The following is a 19,870-nucleotide window of genomic DNA, read 5'->3' on the forward strand; positions in this document are numbered from 1 at the left end:
GACCCGGATCCTTCCTTCTGCCCAGGGACAAAGCCTCATAGGTGCTGTGCTGAGGTCGTGGGAACACAGCTGTTTTCCAAGTGGCCTTTTAAACGTTTTTCTCAATTTTATTGATTTTAATTTAATTTTTGATAATTTTATACATGCACATACTGTATCATGAACATATTTGTCTCCCATTCCCCTCTCATATACCGCCTCTACTTCTGAAGACTCTGACCACCTCCTACTTCCATGGCTTAATTTTTTTTTTCTTTTAAAATGTTTACATATAAGATTGGTTGGTTACATGTATATGCACACTGTGTACTTGTGTAGTGCCTGCAAAAGCCAGAAGAGGGTGTCAGATACTCCTGGGACTGTAGTTGTAAATGGTTGTGAGCCACCAAGCCTGCATTTCTCCATAGGAGAAGCTAGTGATCTCAAAAACTGAGCCCTCTCTCTGGCCCCTGATACCACCTCCCTCCCATGCATGTGTGTGTGTGTGTGTGTGTGTGTGTGTGTGTGTGTGTGTGTGTGTGCATGCACATGAGTGTGAGCAGGTAGGTACCACAGCTGATGTGTGTTCTTGGTTACATTTGCCATGTCATATCTAAGTGTGTCACAGCAGTCCTCCACATCTCTCACAATCCTTCTGGTCCTCTTTCCACGGTTGAGTTAGGATTCAAAATCTTTTTAAAATTTTTCTAAATTGATCAGGCAACTATGATTTGACTTAGTACCTATGTGCCACCAAAGTCATATACTGAATTTCTTTCTAGTCCTTATATCTTATGTCTGTCAGATTTCTTCCATTTTATACTCTTCCATTTTATATTTCCTCTGTTCCTTGCAGAGTGGTTTATTATTTCCATAGTCTCAAATCCAACAGGATTTTTTCTACCTATTTTATTCTTGCATATGCTCTGTTGAATGTAGTCTCCTCCACGCAGACTGAAGAATTGGAAAAATATTTATAAAAAGCCCTCTTTCCCTCTTCCTGTACACTGAAACTGGGATTTCATAAAATACAAAGATAGGCTCAAAATGCAATGTCATTCTCTCCTCCCTAAGTCCATCAATCTGGGGAAATGAAGCAGTTTTTATCTATACAAATTTTCTTTTATGTTCCCAAGCAAAGTTTTGTTTAATAACTAACTAACAGATAAGAAAATAGACTTGGGGGTGTTCAACTCTGGTCGAGTGCTATGCTAGAGGTTTGCATAAATATCCATGTTCAGAACATAAAACTGTCTCATCATTCCACTATCGTGAATTGCTTTAGAGTCCTACTCTGCCCTCACCCTGCAACTGTCTATCTAGAGCTGGTCTCTGTCACTGTTGCTTGTCCTTTTGAGGACGATACACAACTGGCATCATATAACCTATGACTTTCTGTGATCGGCTCATTTCCATGTTCAACCTGCCACACACACCAAGAGTTCGCTCCTTTTTTATGGCTGGGTAGTGTCTGTTGTGTAGATGCATTGCAGCATATTTTCAGATGTTGTATAGTTTATTTTTAGACGTTGTAGAGTATGTTTTTAGATTTTGGATAGTATGTTTTCAAGATGTTGGATAGTATGTTTTCAGATGTTAGATAGTATGTTTTTAGATGTTGGATGGTATGTTTTTTTAGATGTTATATAATATGTATTTAGATGTTGGATAGAAACACTGCAGCATGGTTGACTATTCACCTGTCAGAGGACATTTGATTTGGTTCTTGTTTTCAGCAATCATAAATGTAATGGCCATAAACTTTTGTTTCTGGGTAATTATTAAATTATTAACCCAAATGTCTTTTTCTTTTTTCTTTTTCTTTTTGAGACAGGGGACAGGGTTTCTCTGTGGTTTTGAAGCCTATCCTGGAACTAGCTCTTGTAGACCAGGCTGGTCTTGAACTCACAGAGATCTGCCTGCCTTTGCCTCCCGAGTGCTGGGATTAAAGGCATGCGCTGCCACCACCACATGCCCAGCTATTAACCCAAATTTCTTTTTAGGTTGCTGGTTCACTGAAGAATTCTGTTTAACTTTATGAAATAGCTGGAGTTCTGTGAAGTAGGTTGCTTTCTAGCTTTCCCCAGTGCAGTTTGTGCATGCTCTATCTGCCCCCCATTTCAGCACTTGTCTTTACCAGAGGCTTTTCAGTTTTATGGATGGCTGGGAGCGGTGGTCCAGAGCTCATGTCCAGCATCACTGGGGTGCTTTATGAACATCTCTAGATGGGGACAACTCCAAATTCAAAATATAGTTTTTACTGAGAAAGTATTATTTTCCAATCACCATAAAGACAAAAACTCTTAAGTAGAACTATTGTAAGTGTGTGTGGGGGGGTATTATGTAATTCACTACACATGTCTAACAGATACATACTGAATAACTAAATAAGGTCAATATGTGTATAATGCAATATTACTGTATGCACACAGACAAGTTTCTTCTTAAACAAGATTTTGACTTAGCAAACATTTATGGAGGGTCTGCATCCACCAAATATTCTAGTAGAAAATAGACCTGCTTGGGTTACAATGTTCCTGCCTTCAAAGAGCTTGCCACCTAATGGGGGTGGGGGAAGTAGATATTGTGATAAACAAATGCTTTTCAGTAGCAGCACCACCACCACCATACTTGAGCAAGGTTTTACATTCCAAGAATGTTGATTCTGCCTAAGAGATTTAGAAAGGGCAGACCAATCAAAGCTGTGAGAGCAGAGAGTGAGCTGTTGATGACTAAGGCACCATGAATGGCCTTTAGACAATCTGCATAGACTCCAAATGGAGGGGCTTCAGACACAAGCAAGGAGGCTTCTCTAGCTACTTTATGTACAAATTCATTTTATCACAATGGTTCATTGGAGTCAGCTGAGAAACAGAGGATTTTGAAGAAAGTGCTTGAAAACATGGGGGTGGAAGAGACCGGAGTAGTCTCTGCTCTGCTGGAAGATGAATAATTTAAAGAAATACAAGTTCAAATACACTCATCTTCCTCATGTAGAAGACCATCCAAAGTAGCCTCAGTCCTACATTCGCTAACCCAGGAAACACACTAAACATTACTAACTAAGACTAGAGTTAAGAAATTAATATCAACATGTTGTGATTAGTTTGTATAAAAGAGCATTTCTGGTGATGAAAAGATTGAGCTTCATTTGTTTGTAACCACTTAGACAGATCTACAAGTGACACCTGGTTACTTTTTGAGTGTTTGATTTGGGTAGTTCTTTGTACATTCTGGATATTAGTTCCTTAACTAAAGTGTAGTTGGCAGAGATTCTCTCATTCTGTGACCCATCTATTTGCTCTGCTGCTCCTGTCTTTTCTATGAAGGAAAAAAAAAACAGCTTTGTATTTTGTATTTTGATGTAGTCCAAATCAGAGTCTTGTTTAAAAAGTTTTGGCAAATGCTTATGTGTATCCCCTTAATTTGTCTTTATACGTTTCAGTGCTATCTAAGTTAAGGTCTTCAATCCACTTTGAGTTAATTTTTGTGTAGGTTGAAAGATAAGGATATAATTTTGTCTTTCTGTGGTTGGTATCTAGGTTTGCCAGAACCATTTGTTGAATACAAGTCTTTTGTTCACTGCATGCTTTTGACACCTTTACCAGAAATTTGGTGGTCACAGCTCTGTGGGTTTGTTCCAATTCTATGCCTTTTATTCTTCTCTAGAGGTCTGCAAGCCTGTTGTTTGTTTTGTTTGTACAAGACTATTTTTATCACTATAGTTCTGTAGGATAATTTAAGGTCAGATATTGCAAAAATCTCCAAGTTATTTCTCCTAAGGATTGCTTAGGATATTCACAGCCTTTTGTTTTCTGTTTTAATTCTTGTTATTTTTTCAGTTCTGGGGGGGAATATTATGCTGGTTTGTCACCTTGACACTAACTAGAGTCATCTAGGGAGAGAGATCCTCAGTTGAGATTGGCTTATATGGTCATTTTCTTGATTAATGGTTGATGTGGAAGGGCACAGCTCACTGTGGACAGTGCCACCTCTGGACAGGTAGTCCCAGATTGAGGAAAAATCAGGCTGAGTAAGCCAGTAAACAAAGTTTTCTCTCTATGGTCTCTGTTTTTGTCCTTGTCCTAAACTTCTGTCCTGGCCTCCTCTGATGGTGAAATATAACTTATAATCTAAATAAACCTTCTCTTTCCAAATTGCTTTAGGTCATAGTGTTTACCATAGCAACAGAAAAATCAAAGACAGATGTATTTGGAATTTTCCTAGTTATTGTCTTGAATCTGTGGATTACTTCTGGTAGCACAGACATTTCCACAATAAATAGAACTGCCTGTGGACACATGACCTAATGAAATGAAATACAAATGACCAATAAACATTTTTAGATGTGTTCAACACCTCTAGTAATCAGTGAAATGAAAATTAAAATCAGAGATACCACATTACCCCAGTCATAAAAGCCATTATCAAGGAATACAACAGCAAATGACGGAAAGGATGTGGAGATAGAGAATCACCTGCTAGTGGGGTACAAATTAATACAACAATTATGGAAATCAGTTTGGAGTTTCTTCAAAATATTAAAGATAGAATTACCATATGACCTAGTTATACAACTCCTGCATGTAAAAGTAAGGTTCTATTTTGTACTACAGAGATAATTGGAGATCCATGTTTCTCATTATTCTATTCACAATAGTAAAGCAATAGAATCAGCTTAGTTGCACACCAAGAGCAGAATGTAGTGCTTTCTAGCTCAATCCATTGTCCTGTGATTTCTTGTGCTCTGCCATCACTGTTAGCACATGCCTAGACAAGCTTCTACAGGATGAAGGATGAAGTGAAGTTGAATCAACTGTTACATCAGCTAAAGCCTCTTTAGATCAGCCTTTAGTAGCTGATTCCCCAGACCTGTGAGTGCAGCCAAACTCATCAAGCCATCTGGTTGACCCATTGGTGACTACATGAGCCAGACTAGCTAAGATTCCAAGGTAGTATGCATCAGCTAAATGCCTCAGATCTGCTTAATGAATAGCTGTGGCATGCCTGAGGGTTTTTCTTTTTTTTTTTTTATGATGTTAGGAAGCATTGTTTTAGCCATAGGTAATGGAATACTGAGTTTCCATTAATATAAGCTTAACAAAATATGGGCAGAGGCACCCCACATTATTAACAATGGGTGCCTCTAGAGAATGCAACTGCTGGCCAACACTCTACTGACAGAGAATGTAAGTACTGAGAAAACAGAATTGCTACTACCTTTGGCTTGATCCACACTTTTCCCTTAACTGTTTTTAAAATGCCAAAAATACATAAGATAAGAAAAGAAGTCCTAATCCCAGTGGCTATGCTGACTTTAAAATAGTCTGAAGGAACATAGTACTGACATTGTTAGTCAAAAGCTTTAGAGTAGCCAGCTTTTACTCTTGTCTCAACACTGAGAGGCTAACTATTAATCAACAAGCCACTCAATCACTCTTTTATTCCAGTTTTACTTTGTAGAGATACAAGTGGCCCCAGCTGGGAATGGAGTCATTTGGTCCATGACTATGCCTATTAAAAATGGGAAAAGCCATAGTGAGAAATTGTTTCAATACCCAGCTTGTCCAAGTATAAGTTAAAAGGGTTTTAGGTAGTGAGGATGATGGTGGTGGTGGTACTATTAGTGATGCTGAAGATGAATACAGTGAGTTTTAGCCACAGTAACAGCAGGCTGTTACTACATCTATAAACTCCTTGATGCTGGCCTTTCAGATGACTGAGATAGCTAAGCTATGATACACACAACCAAGTACAAACATGTGCAATTATTCCATTCACTGATGCCAACTGCCTGAGAGATGTAGCTATTGTTTAACTCTTACCCAAGGCAAGAAGTACAATGAAAGTTATTGGTTGACTTGGTTAGGTTGGTTGCCCTACACTAAATTTCAACAAATACTTTTGACCATCTGGAAGCCATTTAAAATGATAGTATACATATAAAGTATCTGAGGGCCATATCCTGGTGTATAGTACAGGATGCTTTAGGGAGAGAAGGAAGGGAACACATGGAGGCAGGTAAAGATCAGATAAGCTTCACTGTGGAGAGCTCCAGCATTCCCAGTCCTCTTAAATCTGTAACATGTTTTGGGGAAATCAAATCTAGGAATTCTACTAGTTTTACAACACATTGGAATATTAGAAGATTGAAGCTAAATAATGTAAAGTAACTGACCTGCTGTGCTGTACCATTTTCACAAACTTAAGTCATCAGAAGAGGGAGCCTTGGTTAAGAAAATACCTCCAGGTTGATGGCAAGTCTGTAAGGCATTTGCTTAATTAGCAATTGATTGGGAAGGACCCAGTCAATTGTGGGTCCTGGGTTCTATAAGAAAACAGGCTGAGAAAGCCATGGGTAACAAGACTGTTAGCAGCACTCCTTCACAGCCTCTGTCTCAGCTCCTGCCTCCAGGTTCCTACCCTGCTTGAGTTCCTGTCCTGATTTCCTTTGATGATGAACTGTGATGTGGAGATGTAAGCTGAATAAACCCTTTCCTCTTCAACTTACTTTTTGTCATAGTGTTTCATCACAGCAATAGAAACTGTAGCTAAGACACCTGCCATTAAGCTAATCAAACAGGATCATAAACCTAAGACCCTATTTTCTAGGCTACTACAGACTTTGACAGTTTTCCTAATCTGCACATGTCTGGAGAACCAACATAATGTGACTACTGCCAACATCATGGAAGAATGCACAGATGTGTCATTTGGCTTAAAAAGGACTCTCTTGCCCATAATACCAGACCATTATTTCTACATATCATTGTGACAATCTCATATATTGTGCAAGGTCTTTATTATTTAGGAGAGTTGCTGGATTCTCTGTGACCTGCTCTTGGCCTTTCTTTCCACATGGCATCAACTGTCTACCCATGGCATGTCCCCAACTCCTCCCTCTCCATTTTACTCAGAACCTGCCTCTTGGCTGGGCTGACTTACAGATGGCATTAGGAGTTCCTCCATTTTGTGCTCTGCTTTTAGGTTCCTTCTAATAGCCGATTTCTTTTGAGGCATACAAAAGCAGCCTGTGCTTCTCTGCCCCAGTGAGCAGGATGTTCTGAGCTTTCTGGTGCCCCAGCCATTCCCAATATAGACCTCATCTTGGGAAAAGAAGTAATTAGCCTGATGGGAACTAAACAGCCATTTCAGCAGTTTCCAGTTTCCTCATTGCTGGCCTTTGAAGCAACAGAGGCCCAAGCAGGTCAGAAAGAAGTTGAGCGTGTTGGAGTCTCAATGCCCCACTAAGCTCAAATACCAGCCACTGGCACCCAAAGCTCATTAGTTCTGACCAACACAGCTAATCACCCGAGTGATGAATCAGCTTTCATGAGCACTCAGGGAAGCAGCCGCTAATGTTTTCACCTTAGAGTACCCTGGATGACCTAGAAGACTCAAGTCTCATGTATTCTTGTAAACTTGAAAAATAGTGCATCAAGTGCTGTGATGTGAAAAACCAGCTTCACTTGGTGAGGTCCTTATAAAGACTAACACTAGTCTTGAAGGATCCTTGGCATGCCATTATAAGTAAGGTTCCTTGCTTCCTGGTAACTGGGAGAAGTGTTTTGTGCATGCCACCATTCAGATTTCTTTCTCTAATTATATGCAGTTGACATTACTTACAATGTGGATGACTTCTTGTTGTAGGGCTGTCCTGTCCATCTTGGGGCTTGAGCAGATTCTTATATACACCCTATGGATGCTAGCAGTATCCTCCCTTCCCTAGTCTTCCTCCAAAGAGTGACAAGAACCAGAACCATCTCCAGGCATGGTCAAAGTTCCTCAGGAGTCAAAATTGCCTCTTAGCTGACAATAGCTGCTTTAAAACATTGCAACCAACCATTTCAAAAAAGACTAGACATTCTGGGCATGGTGGTGCACACTTTTAATCCATGCACTCCTAAGACAGAGAGGCAGGGTGGATCCCTGGGAGTAAAACCCTCTCTCAAAAAGAACTGTTGAGACTATAATAAACTAGAGCAAGTTATAAAATAGGCACTGCCATACAAGAGAAAACATTATTCATAACCGTTTGTATTTATTAGTTCTTTCTGTATACTTGCATAGAAACAATATTGATGAAAGCATCTAATATCTAAAAGGCTAATGGTTTCTTTGTATTATTGCTAAGGTGTTGACTTTATTACCCACTTAGAAATTTCTCTTTGTCCTCTATTAGTGTATTGTATACTATTCTGGGTCAGTTTTTTAATTTAATGTAGTTTTCCTTCAAAATGTTGGGAAAGCAGATTACTTATGTATTTTATCTCATTGAGGAAAGTCTGACATTTAAGTTCTACTTTAGATAGTATAAGGTTGTCAAAACTCAGCACCATGGGTCCAGGAGATCAATAAGTCTGTACTATGCACTGAAGGAAAAAACAAAACAAAATGCCATATCCGGTGTTGGTGCCTATTTCAAGACACACTATATTGAACAATATCTGTTTAAGTTTTACTTTATGGATGGATGATGCAAGGTTAGTTGATAGATACCAGGTGTCCTTGGTTAGTTTTTACAGTCAACTTGACACAACCTAGAGACACCTAGCAAAAGGAATACCTTTGTAGAATTCTCTTGATTAATTGACCTGTGTCTGTATCTGTGAGAAATTTTCTTGATTAGTTATTAATGTAGGAGGGCCCAGCCTACTGTGGGCAATGTCAACCCTAAGCAGGCGTGTCTGGACTGGGTAAGAAAGCTAGCGGAGGGAGCCAGAGAGGGACCTAGTCAGTAATGTTCCTTCATGGCTTCTGGTGCAGTTCTTACTTGAGTGCCCTGACTTAGATCAGTGATGGACTGTGTATGACCTGGAAGTGAAACCATGTAAACACTTTCCTCCCCAAAGTTGCTTTCTGTCATGATGTTTAGCACAGAAAAGGAAGGGGAACTCTGATCAAGTAAGAAATGGTATCTGTTGTCAATGTCAATTGGGAACATGCAGCATAAACACATAGAAAATGTGAGCAAATTTGTAATGGTAAAATAAAGTATGTTGGCATTCCAAAATTGTGATAAAATATCTGGGGGTAATGAATGCATAAGAAAGAAAGTTTTATGGTTTCAGAAGTTTCAAGCCATGGCCGGGTGACACTGTTGTGGGGCAGTGCCTGGAAGAAAGCCAATAGCCATATCATATCATAAAAGAGGTGAGAAATACAACAGAAACGACCATAATAAGAATCAGAGGCTCTCACCAAAAACATAGACAACCATTAATGCTGGTGAGGATGAGAGGAGACTGAAGCCCTTATTTACTGCTGGCACTACTGTGAACTGGCAGTTATGGGAATCAGAGTGAAGGTTCCTCAAATAATTAAAAATAGAATTCCTATACCGCCCAGCTTTACCGGTCCCCAGCATATGCCCAAAGGACACTCTTGTTCCATAAAGATACCTGTTCATCCATATTCACTGCCACCCTGTTCACAGCAGCTGAGAAATGCAACAAAATGTGGCATGTATACACAATGCAATTTCACTCAGCTGCAAAAGTATGGAACTCGCAGGAAAAATAGATGCATTTGTAAAGTACTGCATTAGGTGAAGGGGATCCAAACAGACAAGAGTAACATTCTGTCTCACGTACACGGCTCAGCATCATGTCTAAATCCATGCATATAGTGGGGGTGAGGGTGGGTATAAGTTATGGCACTAGGGAGGAGACAACAAAGGGAAAGAGAAGTGTTGAGAGAGGCAGGGCTAAGGGACATATACAACATGAAGAGGAAAGGGGGATGGGAGGGTGAAGTGGGAGAGTGGGGGATGGTCAGGAGCAAAGGGGGATGGAAGAGAAAAACCAACAAAAATATATACTTTGAGAAACATCTTAATGAAACCTGGTGTTTATTGTGTGCTCTAATTTAATTTTTTTTAGATTAAAAATGAAAGAACCAAAAGCAAAGAGGAGCAGTCATACCAACTAGGACATTCACAAAAGGCAGAAGGCGCCAGAGCCCGAGTCCTGCTCCTAAGACTATTTTAAAAGACCAGATGAAGCTGTGCCCATTTTCTTCTTACATTATCTTCTTCCTACAAATAAAGTGACTTAGCCATCTGTTCCTGTGCTTAGGTGGAATAAAGAAGACATAAAATGATATGGTTCTTGTAGTTTATTTTTCAAGAGGGAAACAGGACCAGTTAAGTAAAACAGAACAAAGGTTGGACACGGGCTGCACACTGGAGATCCCACATATAGGTGACCCTTCAGAAGAATGAGGAGGAGACACACAGACAACAAAGTAAAGAGACACAAGGAATCATTGTAAGAGCTGCCCACAGAGAATGGTTTCAAATAGCTAAGTCTGCAAAGGCAGGAGTAAAGATGCTGAGCCATTAGAAGACATGGTCACTGGCACGCAAAGAGCAAGTTCCCAGATCCATCCCCATCTTTCAAGATGAGGATTCCCCTTTAGTGGGTTATTTTAACTTTCTTCATCAAGATCATTTGAGATACTTTGTGTATGCATGCCCGTGGAAGCCAGGGGTCTATGTTGGGTGTCTTTATCTATCACTTCCTACCTTATGTTTGGACACAGTGTTTCTCACTGAACCTGGTGTTCTTACATTTGTCTAGACTATCTGCCAGCAAGCACAGGAATGCATGCCTCTTTCTCCCCATCACACTGTGCTGGGGTTACAGGAGTGCACCACCATCCCTGGCTTTCACATGATAGAGGAGATCTGGACACAGGTCCTCATGCTGGCCCAGCAAGCACTTCACTCACTTGGCTGTCTCCCTTGCATTGGTAATGATGGTTAAAAAACCCCCAAGTCACAAACGTGTTTTCCTTGAGACTATTCTCTGAGGCCAATGTTCTCTCAAGAATTATTTGTGGGAGGATGTAATGCCAACTTCCCGGTTTCTTCTTTGAGGCAGCCTGTTTGCCCTCTGGACAACTGTGGGGGTTGGCTTTGTTTTGGTTTTGATTTCTGCTTATTTGTTTCCTCTACAACTTTTGATTAAATATTTCCTTTTAGAACCAGGAGACTTGCAGGTCATTTTCATTATTTCTTCCCTATGTTCAGCAAGCCTTTTAAATTACTGGCTGAACTCCGGAGAAAACAAATTGGATGTTTTCCCCACTCATTTTATGCTTTAATTGTGCACCACAGAAGGATGGAGAAGGAGGACATTCTCACTCTGTCCCCTCCAATTGAGCCTGCCCTTTTAATGACACAGGCTTATGTCTGATCAGGTTTCTCCTTGCTGACATCTAAGGCTATCAGAAGTAAATCTATATTTGCCAGTATTTAGGGCTAAACAGATTCTTTTTTTTTTTCCCCATGGAGTTCTTGTGGAAATCTATCCAGGGATGAAAAAAGGAGAAATATTAACTTCTTCTCTGTGATTTCCTTTGTCAAATTGAAAGTCAAATAAATATCCCTTGGGCAGGAAGCAGGGAGTGGGTGCAGGAAATAGCATGCCAAGAAAGATGTTCCAGCAGAGCAGGGCTTGGCTGTCCCCAGTGTGACCTCCAGGAAGGGTCTGAGGTCAGTACTGTGGACGCTGACCTTGCCATCTGCAGGCTTGAATGCAGCTCACTTGCTCTCTGGCCCTTCTGTCTTCACAGGGTAGTCTCAGCTGCTGTGGTCACTGCTCTGCAGCCTGCTGTCCCTTGGACCCTGCCTGGTATGTGAGTTCCTGGTGGCTCCTCACCTTCCTTCCTAGGACAGGCTTTGTGTTCTTGGCTCCTGGTTTGATTGTGATTCCTCAGTACAACCTCCCCTGAATGCTGACGTAGGGAGGTCTTTGGCATGCGGACAGATGATGACAGTCCTTGCTCCATCCATCCATCCATCCATCCATCCATCCATCCACCCATCCATCCATCCATCCATTTTTCTTAGTTGCTAACCACTGGATCAGTTTTTGCTGTGGGGTCCTAGAGAAGGCCAGACAAGTTACTACACTGAGTTGGGAGGCATCAACGATTCTCTTATTTTTCATATTTGGAATTAGAAGTGTTTATGCCCAGGTATTCACACATTCTTGACTTGATCCCCAGTCTGGTGACATCTTTAAGAAGTGGGACCTAATGAGTGAGTGGTTAAGGGGGCTCAAACCTTAGAACTTCATCAGTGTTGGTCCAATGGAGTCTCATAGGAGTGGGAGTTCTTTCTAGAAGAGTTACTGTAAAGCCAGGTCACCCATGTGGTTGGCTCCTTCTACACAGGGCAGATTCTTTGCCATAGCCCCTACCAGGAAGTCAGGCTTGCTGGTTGTCACTGGAACTCCAGGACCTCCCAAATAAAACCCTTTGTTTACAAACCCAGCCTCTGATATTCTGTGGTAGCAACAAAAACCAGGCTGAGAAAGCAACTTATTCTCACTTAAAAAAAAAAATTTAAAAAAAGAAATTAAAACAAAACAAATGGATTCTCTCCAGCAGGGGGGTACAGATAAGTTCAGGGAAGCAAATGGAAGGGCTCACACATCTTTGTCTTGTGGTCTTCCTTCAGGAAGTCACACATTGTAGTTGGCACCATCTTAGGAACAGAGGACCCTATGCCAGAGACTTGTCAACCTCCTGCAGATGTCATCCTGGTAGACACTCTCATGTCCCCTCTTGTACCCTATGAACAGAGGTTGTTTGTGTGTCAGAAACAGTGTGTCAAGGACAGAAAGCAGATGGTCTGGGCCTATCCTTATCTTCCATCCCTCACCTTCATGCTTGTAAATGGACTTTCCCCCGTCCCAGTGGGGTTTAAAGATTCAGAACAGTGGCCTGCTAGATCCCCAAAATGATGCTTTAAAGATAGACAGGGGTGGGCATGAAACATGATGAAGAGAGAGAGAGAAGGCTCGGGGGACACAGAGTTGATTCTGCCTAATTATACTTTTTAAATTGCCCTAATTGTTCTGTTTAATTATTGATGTGGAAAGTGGTTCTTTGTAGAGGGGGAGTTGAGTAATCAAGAGCCCTGAGGAACTGCAGCCAGACATCACCTGCTCTGAGGTTGGTAATTAAGGCATTATCAGTCACCACTCAAGTGGGCCAGGCCCCTGTGGGGTGGGCTGTAGCTCCCTGAAGGACTAGCAAGAAGATGGCTCCAGCATAGTGCATACACAGGGACTTAGGAAATGCCCCTAAGTTTCTTTGCTGAGAGTAGAGAGACAGAGAGAGAGAGAGAGAGAGAGAGAGAGAGAGAGAGAGAGAGAGAGAGAGAGAGAACAAGAGCTTTTTGGTTTACTTCCAGTCTGCTTGCTGATTTTCTTTCTTTTACTGAAACATCTTTTGTTGTTGTTTGTTTGTTTGTTTGTTTGTTTTTGAGACAGGGTTTCTCTGAATTGTTTTGGAGCCTGTCCTGGAACTAGCTCTGTAGACTAGGCTGGCCTCGAACTCAGAGACTGAAACATCTTTGGGAAACATGTCTACTTGCCCCAAATGAGGTAGATTGTGGGCTCTAGATCCTGCTCATTATTTATAACTGTGTGAGGATTTCAAGTTACGCAAGCCAAATATTTCATGTCAATAAATATATTTTTAGTATCTAAAAACTTCAATGACCTAGCACAGATTTTAATGTTTTTCTCATTTTCTTACCCAATATCTATGCTCCCTGGCCACCCTGGAAGACGCAGTGCCTGTGGGTGGTTAGGAAAGTGGACATTGATACATGCTATTGGTAACAGAGTAGAGATGGAGATGGTTGGGTTGGGTGCTAGATTCTTGTTTGAGCTTCAGTTTAATATGGATCTGATTCTATAAAGCAAGGCGCTTGTGTCCCTGCATAATGCTTCTGTTTCCACATCTGCAAAACAATGACCACTGGACATCAATGCAACCAAATCCTTTCTTCATCTAATGTGTAGAAGATCTAGTGATGTACTCATTCATCTCATCATTTGGGAAAGGACTTGCTCTATTCCTGGATGAAATATGGTCAGTTGACAGGCCCCAGCCATTGGATGCCTTGGGATCACCTCAGTAAATGCTAGACTCCAGGTGGGTGTTGATCAGTGACAGAACGAAATAGTGGCATCCAGGATTAGCTCAATGCTAATCTATGATAAAGTATCTTTACTGCAGAGCATTGCACATGGGGCTACCAGGAACTGACTGGCAAAGGCTCAAACCTGTCAGTCTTACCTTTCTCCTTTACAGATGCCTCTCTCTGAGTCACATTTTGTACTTGCTCTATCACAAGATTTGTTTCTCAGGGAAACAAAATAGTAAAAGAATGAATTGAGGGGTGGGGATGAATCCAACCACTGAGCAAACAGGAATCAAGATCATGAATGGAATGGTGTTGGAGTTTGGCTTTGAAGGCTAAATGAGAGTTTGAGAGCAGAAAGCAAGAAAACAGACATTTCAAGCAAAAAGACATGCACAAAAGAATGGTGATGCAAAGAAATAAGATATGGGCCGTGGTAAGGGGTGGTCACTGAACTTCATTATGGGGGTGGCCTGGGGAAGAAAGCTGCAAAGTAATGGATCCAGTATAAACAGTCACAGCCACTGTAGATGTCTCATGTATACATTCCCATTGGCTTGCACACTCCAATAAAGAAAAATGGTGATCCTGGGAGAATAATGAGCTACCCAGAGCAATAAAGTACATAGAATTCCATAACACAGTACTTTTGACAACCCCTCTACAAGATATTTTACTTCTATGTAGGTGGTTTCCTTGAGCAAGTAGCACCTGCTATTTTTTAGGCAGAGAATGAACTGCTTGACCCATGCTATGGCAAAATCAATCATATCATAAGGTCAATCTATCATGGAACGCTCACACTCTAGGCTTGCATTTTTCAGGAGAGAAATTGGCAGCCTGCTCATTTAGGGTAGAAATAGGCTTGCTCATTGGGGCCCTAAAACAATTTCCTTAAGACCAAATTTTAACAATAAGGACCACCTCAAGAAGACCTTGTTTTATAGACAGTAATTTACATTAATTAAGCAAACAACAATAGAAAAAATCCATCTTCACCAAGACTTCAAGCCTATGGACACAGCCCTTTGATTTCTTGACAAATACTCTCTAGTAACTGCAGTGTGGAAAGTTATAAAGCCTGCTTGGCTTAGCATCATGACCTCTAGAAATACAGCCCTTAAAAGACCATTTCATTTGTATTTGTTGAGTTCATTTCCCATTTGTATTTAATCACAAAAAACCTCTTGCTTTCCCCACTCCCATGAATACCATGGAAAAAATACTCCAGGGAATATATTCTGTGGGCTGACTTTTAGGAGGTCAAAAGCATTTCACAACAAACTTTGATAGCAGGAAAGGAAAAATTGTCTTCTAGCTTTATCTCTTGCTCTTGAAGGTGATATGTCTATCCTCAAGCATGAGGTTAAAGATGGGGTTTGGTCTCAATACAGCACATAAACAGTCTTAGCAAATTGGTTATGGGATAGAAAATTGCTGGTAACAGTGGGAGGGGAAAGTTCACAGTTGGAAACACACTTATGACTATATAAATAGGAAGTTCAAGGCTTCTCATTTGCCAGATTGCTGAACATTCATGCATGGAAGACTGAAGTTGAAGGAATCTGGTAGAGAATATTCTTACTCTGTGTGGTCACAATACAATATCCTATTCTGTTCTTTCTTTTTTGTTTTGTTATTTTTGAAACAGAGTTTCTCTGTGCAGTCCTGTCTGTCCTGGAACTTGTTCTGTAGACCTGGCTAGCCTTGACCTCATAAAGATCCATCCATCTCTGCCTCCCAAGAGCCAGGGTTGAAGGCATGCACCACCACTGCCCAGCTACAATATTCTATTATTAAATACTTCTGATCTGAATGGAATCATCTTTTTTTGAAGTTTTCTGGAGAAAACTAAAATTGTTTGTAAGAAAACAGTTACCCAAATTCATCCAACATAGCTAGAAAAAAAATGCAATCCTGTGACATCTGCCTTCAAATGAAGTTGAACTAAATTGCAGCAGTTCCTTGGAACTGTTTGAGAGTCACTCCAGGAGGTAAGAGAGTGTCTAAGCAGGTGGCTGATAGAGCCAACCTCATCTTGTTTGCAAGGATTTGACAGCAGACACATTTTTGAGAAGGAGCTGTTATGGTGCAGACATTTGAATCTACTCTTGACATCTACCTCTTCATCATTCATCTCTATGTGTGCACTAAGGGCAGGAAATAAACCATCAGGACAGAGGGTAGGACCAGGAGCTTGTTTCCAATGAAGACACACCTACCATCATGTTGCTCTCGAAAGATGGACACAAAGCCCCACAAAGACTCTCATGCTCAGGCCTATACAGTCCCAGCTGGAATCTGATACTGACTTTTAGGTTTGAATGAAGTTGAGAAGAAACTGTAGGGCTCACTGTCTCTAGCCATGTAGGGCTCACTGTCTCTAGCCATGTCTTTGGGTAAAGGACATCTACAGATACCAAATCCAAAGCAGATAGATTCATGAAGTCATGGGTTGAGGATAAAAATCTCAAAAACAATGTAGCTTACATATGTCATCTCTAACAAGGACAAACATCAAACGAGAAAAGTATTGTCATCTCTACTTTCCAGATAACAAAACAGAGTCATCTTTCCAGAGTTACCTCAAGAGCAAGGAAAAGTGGTGGAACTTGAAATCAAGACATATTTCTGAGACAGTAATGCTAGAAAGGCAATGAATCACAGTTAGCTTTAAATCCTATTCAGACAGTCTACTGGGATGTAGGCAAAACAGGCTTTTCTCAGTGCCTCTGGTAGTAGTTTCTATTTAGAAATCAGAGGACTTACCATTGCACAAAATTTAAATTAAATCGTGTTCCTAAATCATGGGCTTTCTCTGTTTAATCCCCCTCCCCTGGGCAGAGTCAGTAAAATGTGCAGTCAGAACAAGTCTTAGTCACTCAGACCTTCTGTTTATTTGCATGGTTTCACTTTGTGAGTGACAACCAGCACAAGGCGGGCATTTTCCTTCAAGCAGTCATTGGTTTCATAGCATCAACTCAAGTCCCCACTAACCCCAGCCTGAGACCTCATTTGGGTGGGCAAGTGAGAGTCCTGATTGTTTTGCTCCTTCTGGGAATGAACCCAATGGATTTCAAATTCTGAGTAGCAGAGTCAGGATGCTACTGGGTTTCCAACTGGCCGGCTGAGATGACCATCCTCAGGGTCATCTTAAATCATTCAGAATTCAAGAGGATATGTTTTGTTCAAGAGCCCAACTTCTTGATTAATTCAACCCAAATGCTTGGAAACTAGAACACAAAGTGAGTTCAATGTCCACTGTGGATTGAGTTTGTTCCAAGAATCGCTGATTCTTGACATAAACATGGATAAAGAGCTCTCACTCTTCAACATCCTGGGGTGAGCACTTTTTCTTGCAGAACGGCCATCCCGGCACATTACTCCCCCTCTCATCAGAGCAGGGTTTGCACATGGCTGTTGAATTTGTGGGACGTGTGAGGGGCGCTCATTCTAGCTCCATCCCAATATCTCAGAAAACAAAACTGAATCGTGCTTATTCCTTTTAAAAGTACTGCAGGCAGGAAAGACCTCCTTGAATGTTAGAAACTTGAATAGAGAAAAATGTCCATCCCCTCTACCCCACCCCCACTCTCCGTTCCCAGCATCTTTGTTTGAACCGAGTCTCAAAAAACATGTAAATCTTGGGCCAGACTAAGCAAATCACCTTAAAAAAGGAAGGTTAGAGAACTGTTTATTATTTGAAATGTCTCTCCCCAGACCTTGTTTTTGATGAATTGGCTTCAGCTTCATTACTTCATGATATATCTCCCTTGACATTTAATTATATTTACTCCAAACACATTAAGCGAATCAGTCTGAACAGCTTCTTATTAATATGCAAATTTCTCCTTTGAAAACCCATGAATCTGTGAAAAATCTCTTTAGGCTTCCATTAAACCCACTCAGGAAGTCGTATACCTCACACAGACACTTGCCCCATTCAGCGACTCAATGATTCAGCATTTACTAATTGTTCAAGTTAACCATTCTGGCCACATCAAGGGGAGGAGGTAGGGATGCGAGGGAGAACAGGGAACCAAATGGGATTCAGAAGCAGAACACTTAAAAGATGAATGATCAGAAGACTAGCCTTGAATTAGAGGCTGGTAATTAGAGCCGAAAAATCAAGCTGCATTGGAAGCCCTGTCAGCCAGATGAGCTGAAGCAGCCTGCTAGCAGGGAGAGTGCCCCAATGCCTCCCATCACTGACTTCTCTGGCAGTTGGTGTTAAAGCTGCAGGAGAGGGGTGTTAAGGATGATGAGGGGTCCCCTGCACACAGAGAGATTGCCAGTGCCCTCCAGCATGCTGCCTGAACACATGCTTATTTCCGCTTGCATTTACAAATGGTCTGATGGCTATCTGCAGCACATGGGGATGTAGATAGAGGCATTCTAGTTAGCACGGGCACAGGGAGATAACTGGGAAAGAGCTTGGAGTTCAGAGCTTCCTGAGGCTGACAAGGGTCAGAAGCCCATTATAAAGAAGAAAGGGGAGTTCCAGCAATCAGGAAATGGGAGCTCAGCACTTCAGGGGCAAGCTAAGGGCTTGGCAACAAGGGGCTCAAGGCAATAGAGTGAAAAACTGATTTTCCAAGAGAAGCCAAGGGCTGAAAGGGGAACACAGTAGACACCAACATAGAAAAGGAATCTGGGCATAGGAGTTTGAGAAAGGCAGTTTTTCAACAAGGAATTCCACATATATGCAGTAACACCTGAGCAAGCTTTCTTGTCCACATGCCAAGTTTATAAATGCCCTCCAATGCTCATGGAAATTAAGCTCCTAACTAATGCCCACATTGATGGCTTGCTCTGATCCAGATGTTGCATCAGGTGATGTTGTTTTATCTCATTTCTATCCTCACAGCTCCCCGAAGGAACCATTGTGCTGAGTCCCACATGAAAGAAAAGGGTCTGAGGTACAGATCCCGCTTTAGAAGAATTCCCAGATCTTTGAGGGGAAGACAAGATCATCAGAATGCTCAAAGAATTGTGTATCTGTCATTTAAGAGAAGCAACATCCTTGGCAAAGAGTTCAGATCAGAGTGATGAAAACTAAGAGAAATCTGTGTGGGCAAGGATAGAAGACATTACTTCCATGGCTATCATTATGGCAAGCACCTCCTTGAGCTCTGGGCAGGATCTGCAGGTTGATCAAACGGGGTAGCAATAGCCCAAAGAGAAAACAAATTAAAACCAAAGTGGCATTTACTGCAGTTCAGGCTTGCAACTCCAGTTCTTCTAAGCGCCACCCCTTGTGTTCCACAGACCTTGAAGCAAGCAGCCATTTCTTTTGTGGTGACATAACTGATTCAGGTTTTACCCTTGCCACTGTAGACATAAGAGCATGAGAGGAGGACAGCACTGGAGAATTCAGGGGTCAAGTTCAAATTCTGACTGTACCATTCAGCAGCTGTGCTGAGCTGAATCTTTGGTTCTACATATGGCTATAATGACTAAGTTAAGTGCTGGTGGGAGAGTTAGAGAAGACATGGTAAGAAGGTGCAAGCGCACTTCTGCTCTTAAATACACTCCCAGAGGACACAGTGTACTGTCACAATTCTCCTCTTCAGTGCATTTGACCTGTAGAGCCTCAGAGCACACAGTCAGGATATCCTTCTTCACCCAAGAAGCTCACCTGTAAAGCCACTGGAAAACTTGAATTATGCAATGCTGATCCATTGCTCCCAGGGCAAATACAGGGAGTTTCTGGTCTTAATATTAGGATTATCCAAGTCACAGCCTTGTCAATTCATCAACATTGAACAGCAGAGTCTAGCATTGTAACGGGCCTGCAGGATGCTTAGGCAGCATAAACATTTTCTCCACAAGACACTGGATAGCACACCAGCTGGATGAATGGAGTCATTTTTTAATAGTGAGATCACCAAGAAAGAGTGTGAAATTTTGAAAAGCAAGCCCCTACACAGATATCCCAGGACAACTTTC

General features: G+C 41.4%; 1 protein-coding gene across 1 annotated transcript in view; it reads right to left on the reverse strand.

The window, feature by feature from the left end:
- The window catches only part of Hs3st3a1 (heparan sulfate-glucosamine 3-sulfotransferase 3A1), an 82,777-nt gene that overhangs the window by 13,798 nt on the left and 49,109 nt on the right, over positions 1–19,870 (reverse strand). The gene's annotated exons all lie outside the window — the stretch shown is intronic.

Source organism: Phodopus roborovskii, unplaced genomic scaffold (assembly GCF_943737965.1).
Source record: "Phodopus roborovskii unplaced genomic scaffold, PHOROB, whole genome shotgun sequence".
Taxonomy (NCBI): domain Eukaryota; kingdom Metazoa; phylum Chordata; class Mammalia; order Rodentia; family Cricetidae; genus Phodopus; species Phodopus roborovskii.